This window comes from Adiantum capillus-veneris, chromosome 24, assembly GCF_014529385.1.
Source record: "Adiantum capillus-veneris isolate H3 chromosome 24, ASM1452938v2, whole genome shotgun sequence".
Lineage (NCBI taxonomy): Eukaryota > Viridiplantae > Streptophyta > Polypodiopsida > Polypodiales > Pteridaceae > Adiantum > Adiantum capillus-veneris.
Window position 1 is genome coordinate 139,046,725 of NC_140954.1, and position 12,995 is coordinate 139,059,719.

The window sequence follows — 12,995 nt, forward strand, 5'->3', positions numbered from 1 at the left end:
CTTATACCGAAGGTCTACTACCTAGGAACAGTTACTCAGCCAAAGACAAAAAACAAAAAACATCAAGACATTCATCGGCTTAGTGAAAAAAGGTCCTTCACACATAATAATGAGTATATACTTTTCCATCAGTATTTCATTCACAGTCTTCATAGTAAGCCAGAGAACTATTTTATATTTTTCTACACAGCAACATGCATGTAAGCAACAATACCCCTATGCTTTGACCGAAGATAGTGGGTAAAGGTCAAATTCGAAATAGCTAAGCTTAGGACTTCCTAAAGTTGGTGACCAAACCTATTCAGGCAATATGCCCACTGTAAACCTAGAAAAATGTCTACACTTTCAAGTTTCACACTTTTTAATAAAAAACCCATTTTATACGGACTGGATATGCACAAACAATATCAGCAAAATTATCCCAATCTTGGCCGTACCATATTAACCAACTCGAGACATCATTTTTTTGTCTCGAGATCTGGCAGCCAATAGCCAAGGTTAAGGCTCCCAAATGTCTTTAGGTAAATCAGTTAAACTTATTTCTCATTTAGATATAGTTGAAAAAACTGTCAAATGAACCAGCTTTTTAATTACTGCAATTCATCTATTTGAATCACCTTCCACAAACTAGCAAAAAACTATCCAGCTCACAACTTTGTTAAGGTTTCAAGAGAACATCAAATTAAGATAACCTGTAGACTTGATGACGATGACTCCATCACTACTTTCTCAGTTTTTTTCGGCATGATGAAGAAACCACATCAAACCAGATTTGAATGCACAACAGTGGTTACAGAACACAGTGACAAGTGAGCATAAGTACTCACCTTCTGAGGTATTTATAGGTGATGGATGATGCCACTCCTTAGCAGAAGGGCCACGAAATCAGCCAGCTATCCTTGCCATCGAGGTCGGCTTTCAAGACCCCCTATCCCGAGATTATACACAACACAAGATCCGGATGCGAGATGTCAGTGCAGAGATCACATCGCGCAGTATTCGCTTGCTACCACTCTCACAATATGCAGAAGAAGACGTGCGACAGTCACTTACAGAGAATGCTTTGCAGAGGTTTTTATCAAACGCTACCTAATAGAAGTATCAAGTATAAAGGACGATCTAACCCAATTTGAAATGAGGATAAAAAAATATATAGTATCAAAGACATAAAAACCTTTAATATGAGCCATATGTGCTTTTTTTTAAAGGGTTAGTAGATAGCATGGTATCCTTGCCTGCTTTCAAACGGTCGAAACTCGGTCGACATAATTATATACACACTATTGCTTCCAGCATTGGGTGGAAAAAACCCTCAGTACCCCATAATACCAATATTTCACATGCGACTATAGTCAGAGAGCCATTTAAAGTGGACAAATTACGAGAGTCGACAAATTGCCAATCCCTAATAAGTGAGATACTGTGAGGGAGTAAATTATTTTGGAAATTTCAAAATAATAACCATTGGGTTCAGGTATCTATGTAGGTCTATAAAAGACGGGCATTTTTTTGAAAAAGATGAGTGCACAGAATCTGCCTTGAGTAGCTTTCTTAGAGTTTTACACCACCATCTAATATTGTCATCAGGTGTGTCATACATATTTATATGCAATGACTTCTAATGAAGATCAGGTTTTAGCTATATCCATTGCACATCTTCAACAGTCAAGTGAGTCTACTAAGAGAACTATACTACTCCGTTATGAACGTCATTTATTTCCGCAATTAGGAACATCTGTTACTCAGACAAAGTGGTGGACTTATAAGGATAGAGTGACACGGGTGACTCTTTGGGGTCGAGAGCATTTTAGGAACAATATCCGTCTGGCGATGGTGGCCGAAGCCATGGGCCTAGGGGCACAATACTATTATGTAGAACATTCAATGAAGCGAGGTTTTTCAGATTGGTTATATCTACTAGTGTAGTTTCTTCCACCACAAAAGATTTTTTTGTATCATAGTTATGGACAGCCACTCTGAGGGTATTTTAATTGCACACCACGCACCATGGAGTATGGTTTGGTCTTGGCAACCCGTATCTTACCTTTGGCCGCGGGTCCAAACACCTATTATTATTGTGACAGCTGTTTGTGCGATCATGTAATGAATGGTTTACTAGATGTGTAAAGGTAAGGAAAGGAAGGATTTTAAGTAATAAAAATTAGGCTTTTTTAGTCTACTTTACGTGGTAAAGTAAGAAAAAGGACACATGTAGTTTTGTGTGTGTGTGTGTGTGTGTGTGTGTGTGTGGCGGTTTAAATCTTAACTAATAAGACATAACTGAATTTTTACATTCAAAAGACAGCTGGCCAAGGAATAATGAACTGATATGTACAAAAATAACTCAGTATTAGAATTATTTAGGTACAATGACTATAGGAAAGAGATCCTCTTTCAGTAAGACTAGAAGTAAAAGAACTTTCCCGTTCCTCAGTGAGTATGTCATTATAGAAATGCTGCTTGCCAAAGAAAAGAAAGCCATCCAAGATAAGCTAGAGTCCTTACCTGCATCCATCCAAACAAGACAACAATTTTGTTAGCCTTGGATGTGTTTTACAGGTATCAATGGACTATATCAGTTGTTATCCATGTCCATCTTATAGGTTTTAATTACTTTAGACAAGCAAGTTTATTCATTAGATTTGGTATGTTTAGCAGTCTTTCATATTACTTTATAGTCTATGGTGAAGTCCATCAGAAGTAAAACTACGAGCCATAGCTCAATAGCTATGTATAAAAGCAACCATATACTTACCTTCAAGATCAGTAAAAACCAATGTTACAAAAAGGTATTTCTTTAGACAAAGAGATGTGAAATCCGACTTCTTTTTGTCAACCAAAGATCACAGACAAGGGTGGTGACAACCTTTATGTTTAAAACCAATAAGACAACCATGTAACTGATCAAGAGAGTAGTAAGACTCCCCCCCTTTTTTTGTGGAACCTCTTTTTTGGCAAAAGCTTGGGAGCTATACCCAAGCCAAAACAAACCCGGCCATATACTTACCTTCATATCCATCAGTCATTAGCAGTTTTAAAGAACAGTAATGTCCGGCCCTACCAACCATAGCTTTTTTCCAAAGCCAAAAAAATGTGAGCCGCTGTATACTTACCTTCACAAATTGTCACGCTTATCACAGACTAATAATAACCAGTGATAACCAGTTAATCACAAAAAAAACCCAACCATTTTCGAAAACTGCCAGTTAATTATATGCCTCTATCTTCTTAGAGAGAGAGACAAAAACAACCAGTTATAACAACAACCAGTCAAAAAGCTGTTTATTTTCACGAGAGTCAGAGCTAAGTGACCCATTGGTCATAACCCCATGTTGCCAATTTTTATACAGTCGGGACATAGTATCAGTCCCCATTTTTGTATACACATCCAACTGTAGCATGTATTAGGAACGGCCATCAAGCCAACCATCATGTTCACAACCATATACAAACATACACATACTGCCATATATGCACAAGAAGCTTTATGCGGAGATGAAGTCCTACAGCTTTTTAATTTCCGAGCCTTTTACTCCTTACTGAGGCTACCCCCATTGCAAAACAACCACCCACCAACGTTTTCTATGCACAATAGACCCAAGGCCAGCCAAAATGTCAAGGCTTTAGCAAAATAACCAGTCAAGCTCATGAACCTGCAACAATTTATAAGAATCGACATATCCTTCAGTAAACTACAGAGGCGACCTATTCATTCCGAGGTCAGGAGACTCTTTTATACAAGGCGGGAGTGCAATATTCCTAGGATTACCATATCAAGCTTTTTGAAAGAACGTCAACAGAAAATAACATTTGTACACAGTCTGTAAGAATGCCATGGCCGAAAAAGACTGCACAGTACGTGTGCTTGTACCAAAGAAAAGGTAGGACCACCTTCCTTAATTAAAGAACCTTTTAGTGTTTATAAAAAGTGCAGTAAACCAGCAAACTCAACAGGGGTAAGTTTGAACACCTGAGTCACCTCGGGGGAGAGCTCCATTCTTCTTGGTAGTCAAAAGCAAACAAGAGGTGTTTCACAAAATAACTCGACACATCCACAATGGCTAAGTGAGAGGCAGAGATGCGCCCTCACCTGTTTTTATAGCAGAAGGAGGCAAATCTTGCTCGTGTGCTGTGCCACGGTATCAAGAGAGCTAGGCTGCGCTCCACCATGAGTGTGAGATAGCATCTATCTGCATACCTATGGCCTTCAATGGGGATCGACAGTCAGGGAGGAGGGCCATCTTCACTTCTCCATGAGAGCAGACGACATGGATCACCCTCTACAGAGCATCATAATACATTCAAGGGCTTGGCCCCCCGGTAGTAGTGGTCCATTTTTTCTAAAAAAGCCAATTTCTTAAGTTTGACCCAGTATGGTCGAGGCAAAAGGAGCCTGGCGGGGGGGGGGGTTGTTTTTTTTTTTGAATTTTTTTCTTTTTAAACAAATATAACTAATGAACAGTATACCAGTGTGTGTGTGTGTGTGTGTGTGTGTGTGTGTGTGTGTGTGTGTGTGTGTACCCGCCCTAACCCAGGCACCACACACAATGGGTCGGTAGTAGGCCCATTGTGTATGAGCCTACTACCTAATGAGAGAGATGAGACTCTCTTTTTGAAACAATAGTCCAAGCGAGTTATGCCGAATAAGGGCTTGTACGATGGTGTTCTGAATCTGATTCTGGTTAAATCCGTTCTGGTAGTATTTTTTAATTAGTACAGATATCTCTTCCTAGGCCAAAGAGGGGGTAGATGAAGAGTAGCAAATTAAGTACAGAAGGCCAATACAGGAGCAAATAGAGGTTTTGTATGGCCTATTGATATTTCTTTTATGAATTCTATATGGGGAAGCTTAAGAAGATCCTTTCTCCATATAAATCTAAGGTCATATCCACTTGTAGATGGGGAGTGAAGGGAAATTTAAAGGTTAAGAAATTGGGTTGATTTGCAAAAGTTCTCAACATCAGTCGAATTATCTGGGAGGGAGGTAGGCTCAATTTTTAGGCAGTGGGGGTAGATTTGATCAATCTCATTAGAGAACATTCTGTTATTAACACTCAGCATGTCATCCATATATCTAAAAGTATGATTGAATAAAGTGTTGGAATTAGGGTTGCAGAGAAACACAAACAACTTGGAGAAGACGAAGCAAGCTCAAGGCACACAATAGAGAGTGTGTTACTTAGTGTGCAATGGAAAGATAGATAGCCCTAGAGTGATGGGCGTATATACAATGAACGGGGGAAAAAAACCTCCTAAAGAGGGAAAAAATGCCCCGGCGGTCCTAGTGTGTTCACACGCATCACTACCACATGTATATGGTAACAAATCCCCCCTGGAGTGATGCGGTGAACGAGAGCTGGCACATGAGTAAAGGGAAGTTCCATGCCCTGAGGACAGGATCAGTCCACAAAGGGGAGTAAGCCCAAAGCTTTGCGGAAAGCTTCAAGCTTCTCACGAGACAATGCCTTTGTGAAAAGATCTGCAAGGTTGTCCTGTGTTGGCACATAAGCCAAGCTGATCTCTCCTACTGAGAGCCTCTCCCTGACATAGTGGTAATGCACCTCAATGTGCTTTGTGCGAGCTTTAAAAACTGGGTTCCTCGCAACTGCCAATGCGCTCTGACTGTCAGTGTAGATAGTGTTGGCAGTGTCCTGTCCAACACCCAAATCAGCCATAAGGCGTCTGAGCCATACACACTCAACTGAAGCTGTCAAGACTGCCCTGTAGTCAGCCTCACAACTCGAAGTGGCCACAGTAGGTTTCTTCTTGCTCAACCATGATATACATGAACTTCCAAGCATGAAACAAAAACCTGATGTGGACACTCGCGTGTCAAAACAACCAGCCCAATCTGAGTCCGAAAAAGCATGTAAGTGTGGCGGCAATGATCCCCCCTTGGGATAAAACAAGCCAAGATGTAAAGTGCCACTAAGGTAGCGGAAAATCCTCTTGACAGCCTTCCAATGCTTAGACCCTGGGCTATGCATAAATCTGCTGACCTATGAGACTGCAAACTGAATATCCGGCCTCGTGTTGCATACATAAATGAGGCAGCCAACAACAGTTTGGTAAAGAGTGACATCAGCAGGATCGCCAGTATCATGTAGACTCAACTTCAAACCTGTTTCCATGGGAGTGGCAATAGGTTTGCAATCCTCAAGTCCAAACTTACATAGCAATGTCTCTATGTAACTTTTCTAACACAAGGCAATACCACCATCACACTGCTTAAACTGTATACCCAAGTAATGATGCAACAGCCCCAAATCTTTCATCTTAAAAGTAGCATTCAAATCAGCCTTAAATTCAGCAATATGTCTCTCATTTGGTCCAGTGATGAGCAAATCATCAACATAAAGTACCACGATGAGAAATACATCACCCTCATGCTTTACATACAATGTGCTTTCTGTTGGACTGTTACGAAAGCCTTGTTTGACCAAATGAGTGTCAGCTTTCTCATACCAAGCACGAGGAGATTGCTTCAACCCATACAAAGCCTTGTTACATTTGCACACTTTGTCCTCTTGTCCTTTTATGACAAAACCGCGAGGCTCCGTTACATAAACTTCCTCAAATATGTCACCATTCAAGAAAGCAGTAACAATGTCTGATTGATGTACATCCCAACCAAAATGAGCTGCCAATGCACATAGAAAACGTACAGTAGTCATACGACAAGTGGGAGCAGAAGTCTCTTCATAATCTATGCCTTTTTGCTATGCATAACCCTTTGCAACAAGTCGAGCCTTATGGCGATCGATCTCACCATCCGGCTTGCGTTTCAACTTGTAAACCCACTTCGTACCAATTGCCTTTTTTCCAGGAGGCAAATCACATAAAGTCCATGTGTCATTTTCTATAAGTGCATCATATTCTGATTGCATGGCAGCCATCCAATTTTTTGAATTATGTGCTTCATCAAAAGACAAAGACTCCTCAACATCATGTAAACTAGACACAGCCAAAGCATAACAATCTGATGCATAAGATGCATGGCGAGAGCCTGAACGAGACGACTAGACAAAGGTGCATCCAATTTACTGTCACGCAAAGTGTGCACCAGCCATTTTGTCATACCTCTAGCCTGCTCATTTTCAGCCCTTTCCTCATCAAGTACATCATGTACATCTGCATCAGTAATAGGCTGATCTAAAACATTTTCAGAAACCCCCATAGGCTGTACATTTGCCTCATTGGAACTTACATTCGTATTTCCACCACTGAAAAGAGGCAACAAAGTGTCATAAATGTCCTGTGAGCTTACATTACTGTCTCTAGTACATGACAGCAAGGACTGAACAGAATCTTCCACAAACACTACATCCCGAGAAACCAGAATACGTTTTGTTTGTGGATGATACAACCTGTAACCTTTGCTTTTAGCACTATAACCAACAAAAATACATTTGACAGCCTTATCATCCAATTTTCTGCGCTGCACTTGTGGCACCAAAGCATATGCCAAACAGCCAAAAACACGCATGTGCTCAATAGAAGGCTTTCTATCATGCCATGCTTCATATGGAGTAATAGACCGGAAAGCTTTCGTAGGACACCTGTTTAGTACATAAGTGGCACACATGATGGCCTCAAGCCAAAAAGAATGCGGTAAAGCTTGACTTTTGACAATACATCGTGCCATTTCCGTTTTTGACCTGTTTTTCCTCTCAGCAACACCATTTTGCTGAGGCGTATAAGGCACTGTACATTGGTGTTTTATCCCACGACTAGCCAGAAATGCATTAAATTCATGAGACATATACTCCCCCCCTCGATCGGAACGGAGGGTGCCCATAGTACATTTCGAGACATTTTCAGCCATAGCCAGAAATTGTTTGAAACACATAAAAACTTCGGACTTCGCTTTAAGCGGAAATACCCATGCATGCCTGTAGTAGTCATCAATGAAAGTCACGAAGTACAGGTAATTGCCCAAGGACGGAGTTTGCATGGGCCCACAAACATCACTATGCACAAGCTGCAACCTGCATGTGGCCCGAACTGAACCATCCTTTGGAAACTTAGAACATTTCATCTTACCCAAAATACAGCCTTCACAAACATGTTTGACAGGTGCTTCAAGAGGCGGCAAAGAAGCAACCATATCAGATTTCTGCAAACGCAGCAAACTGGCAAAATTCAGATGACCAAAATGTGCATGCCAAAGTTTTGCATCTGAAATAGCCCTTGAATCTGCAACAGCATTTGCAAAATTTTGTCCACACTTGTCATACAAAGTGAGCTTATACAGCCCACGGCACAGAAGCCCAGATGCAACAATTTCATCACCAAAACTGAGATCATGAACTGTACATCTGTCATCCACAAATTTGACTACAAGTCCAAGTCTAGCAAGTGCGGATACAGACAAGAGATTCTTCTGGATCCCAGGTACATAAAGTGCATCAACAAGTGTGAAGGAACTGCCATTAGCAGCAGTGAGCACAATCTTTCCAACTCCCTGAACTGGATAAGAGGCGTTGTTGGCACAAGTGACTGAATTCCCATGAGGGACAAACTCGAGAGAGGTAAACAATTCACGATGTGAGGTAATGTGCTTTGTAGCACCACTGTCGAAATACCACACATGTGAATCTGCAACAACTGACAAGCATGCATCATGGACAGCAGGATTGTAAGTGCACTCTGCGCTAAAAGCCCATTCTGCATCAACATCAGCAACACAGTCTCCTTTCACAAAAGACTCAACAATGGCTGCATTTGTAGTGGAACCAGCATTTGCAGTGGAACCACCCTCTTTCTTCTTAGCCTCTTTGGCCTTCAACTTAGGACACGACTTGATCAAGTGATCATTGGCTTTACAATAATGGCAACGCATCTTCTTTCTGCCCTTATCACCAGAATTTCCAGACGAATTGCTGCCAGTAGAAGCATTAGGAACATAATTTTTGCCACTCATAGCAGAACCATAAGAAGTGGCTGCATTACTGTTACCACTCTTTCTTTGAGAAGCAATAAAAGCCTGTTCAACTGCACGCTGCCTAGTCCTGTTTTTTCTAGAAAGTGACTCTTGCAACAGCAATGTGCATAATGCATCAAAACTTGACAACTTCAGGATTTCCTTGGGTCATAAGTCTCCAAGTACTAGCAAAAGTCTGGTAAGAATCTGGTAAGGCATCAAGAACAGTCTGCACAAGGGAACTGTCTGAAATGACTTCACCTGCAGAAATAAGCTGCTCATTGATATCCTTGACACTAGCAAGGAAAGTGTCCATATCATCCTCCTCATGCATAATCTTCGACTCCAGCTCTTTACGTAGCAAAGCAATTTTAGCCTCATTGCGGCTTGCATAAAGACTTGCTAGAATATCCCAAGCCTGTTTTGCAGATTTTGCTGAACGGATGTGAGGAACAATGGTGCGCTTCACAGACAACGCAATCAATGCATGAGCCTGCGCATCCTTAACATACCAATGAGCTTGTTCTGCCGTAGGCAAAACAACTCTAACAGCTGCAATCCTTGCAGCAAGGCCTACAACATCCTCAACATCGCCTACATCCTCAGAACCAGGACGTACATCAATGCCCTGTACAATGTTCCAGACACCTTTTGACACAAGAACATGTTGCATCATATAAGCCCACATAGGGTAGTTGTCCCCATCCAACCTGTCCTCAGCAGCAAACATCTTGAACACATCTGTGTTGTTGTTGTCAGCCATGGTAAATGTTGCACCTGATGTGAAAACTGCCCGAAAATAGGAGAAATGGAGCGGGAACAACCTGTGCTATATAGCACAAACCGTAGAAGACTATAAGGCACCTGTTATGCAGAAAACGGCACTGACAGAAATTCTGCACAAAATGACGAAATAGCCTGTGCAGTACTGCCTGTAGTGGAAACGGAGGCCGAAATGAGCCCAAATCAAAATTCTGAACAGACAAAGCTCTTCGAGCTTACCCGAAATTTTTGTCAACATTCGAACGCTCACCAAAGCTCACTGAAATCAGAGAAAGTGAGCAGGCGTGTGCTGGAGCAGTTGGCGACTAAGCCCGGGAGGACGTGACCTGCTCTGATACCAATTGTTGGAATTAGGGTTGCAGAGAAACACAAACAGCTTGGAGAAGACGAAGGAAGCTCAAGGCACACAATAGAGAGTGTGTTACTTAGTGTGCAATGGAAAGATAGATAGCCCTAGAGTGATGGGCGTATATACAATGCACGGGGGAAAAAACCTCCTAAAGAGGGAAAAAATGCCCCGGCGGTCCTAGTGTGTTAACACACATCACTACCACATGTATATGGTAACATAAAGAAATTATTTTATGGTTAGTTTCCATGTTCTTGAGACACCATTTGTATTCAAAAAAAGCTAGGTAAATGTTACACATAAGTGGTGAGCAAGAGAAGCCCATAGGGATGCCAAGGCATTGGTTAAAGTAGCAGCCGCCTGCAATAACAGTGCAGTTATTCAGCAGCCAGAAGATATAGGAGCAGAGCTTTGTTTCATTGAAGTGTAGAGGGTGTATGGAATGAGATGCTTGAATCCATCTGGGTTTCTTGGATAGAGAGATATAATGATACTTTCTCTTTTTAGCATTGGAAAAGGCTAAATTAATAACCTTAGCTAAAATAGTCTTAAGGCCGAGATCTCCACTAAGTGGAATGTTTTCATAGCATTGTGTAATGTCAGCTGAAAAGATGTGGAAGATATGTTGAGGAAGGTTAAGTGTGACTTCTGTAGCATTTTTTGTTAACAAGAAGGGATTGTATTGGATATTTAGGAAAACTTTGCAGATTCTTTGCTTCTCTGCACAAATGAGTTCAAATTCTGTGAGAATAATATCAAGGCAAAGAGTAATGTCTTTGGTGATATCTGTGAAGATGTAGTTAGAGGCATCAGCTATCCATCTGAATTTATGTTTGTGGTACTTATACGTAAGAAATAGTACAGGTAGCCTGGTGTTATTAAGAGAATAACCAAGTTGTCCTAGATGTTTAGAGATTTTGTTAGAGATCTCTTGCAGTGTATTGTTAGTATGACAGAATTCTTTACCTAACACTCGATCCCGAGCGGCTTTCCAAGCAAGGTATTTGCACATAATAGTAGGACAGTTGGCACTTTTGTCAAGCCCGACCACAAGCCATCTATCTGAGATTAGTTGAAAATCAAGAGCTAGTTGAGGAGTAAGCCAAGAGCTATCAGAAGAAAGCCACTTCCTAGGAAGCAGAGAAATTTTATGAAGGAAGCCTTCCTTCACTAATTCCTTTAAGTCCGGCAAGACTGTCATCTCCAGTCGGAGATCACTGAGAAGGTCAGTGAGGCAGCTAAGTTAAGCTGATAGAGCAAGGTAAGGGTTTTTTGGATAGTTGGGTATGTCATTAAGCCCTTTGGCTAGTAACTTACGTATTGTGACATTATCGATAATGCTAAGATCCTAAGTACAGGCATGGTTACCAAATCCTTCAAACTTGCTGCAAAATGAGGTAGATTGAATGCATGTACAGTAAGGGATTGTTTCTTGTCTAAGAAAGTCATTATTTAAGACTGATCCTTTTATAGGATGATGGTATTTCCACCCTATGAGAATTTTGTCAAGCAGTTTATGATTACCAAAAAATAAGTCAAAGCACTCACAAAAAAGATTTTTTGGTAAGATCGAATCGAGAAGGATATTGTGAAACAGATAGTGTATGTAGATAGCACCACAATTCGAATCATCTTTACTGAGAATTCTTCTTCCACATGGGTTTGTAGAGACCTGCAATATATTCATGGATTAGATTTCAGGGACGTTTCTGATTGCAGGGAATCTGCCTCTCCCTCTTGTAAAACTACGAGATTTTCCTCGATTAGACGAGAAGCTAGGTGTAAAAAAGGAGGTGAAGGAGCTAGGAGTAGCCAAAGAGTTAGCTCTTTTTAGAGCCGGATAATCATCATCTTCAATACAAGGTTTAAGCAGATTAGTGATGAACTTGAGCCCTTTGAAGTTAGCATAAGTGGTGAGGTATAGACTGGGCTCATCTGCTTTAAGCTCTTTCAGAATATCATGCATAAGACCACGGAAGATATTAAAGGAAATTTGTGCAATCACAATCTGCTTAGCCTGTCCACCAAGCCAAGAGCAGATAAGGGATAGATGAAAGTCGACTGGTTTCTCTGGGTATAACAGATCCAAATGGTTGAGGATAAACCATATTGCATGATCAAACCACATAATGCTTGATTCACAGGTATCTTTGGGGTCAAGAAACCTGCAAGCACATTTCACATAGGGGCAGAAGATATTCCAGATAGACTCTGTGTAGAAATCTGGGTTGCTTTTTGCAAATTCCATACTACCTTTAGTACTTATGTACAATCCAGCATTTGAGGGGCATTTGGAGTGGTCGATGAGGTGAAGGTTAAAGGGTTCTTTAATCAGTTCTCCCTTGTCCAAGAACTGCCCACCTTTGAGAATTTTGAGTTTACAGTCTTCCACTGTTGAGGCAGGAAGATTGGCCAAGTACACCCAGGTTTCACTAAGAATAGGGGCTAGAAATGCTTTGTTTGGCAGAACCCACAGTTGATGGTCAACTCCGAGAGATTCGATTTCTATTTGTCTTATTGGTAAGACAGGGAACACTTTAGAGATTTTTGGTACCATCTCAAGGAGGTTAACATCATTGAGGAAGCAAAGATTATTTTGGAATTCTTTTACTGCTTCTAGTGCTACACTATCCCTACAGAAAATTCCACCGGTTGGAGGGATGGAGGGGGTATTTGGGGTGCAGAAAAACGAGGGGTTAAGCCCACAGAGTTTCCTAAGGAATTTTGATAGCTCAGCTCCAGAAGAGGAGAATCGGGCAAGCTCTTGCTGATATTGTGAAGCAAGGACAGGCAGTTGGGAGATATATTGGGTCAACAAGTTAACACCTTCTAGGGAGTCTTTGTCCAATGAAGCCAGAATTTTTACCCAGTCATTAAATGACAACATATGCAAGATAGATAGTTTTTTATCCGAGACAAGAGCTGAATCATAAATAAGCT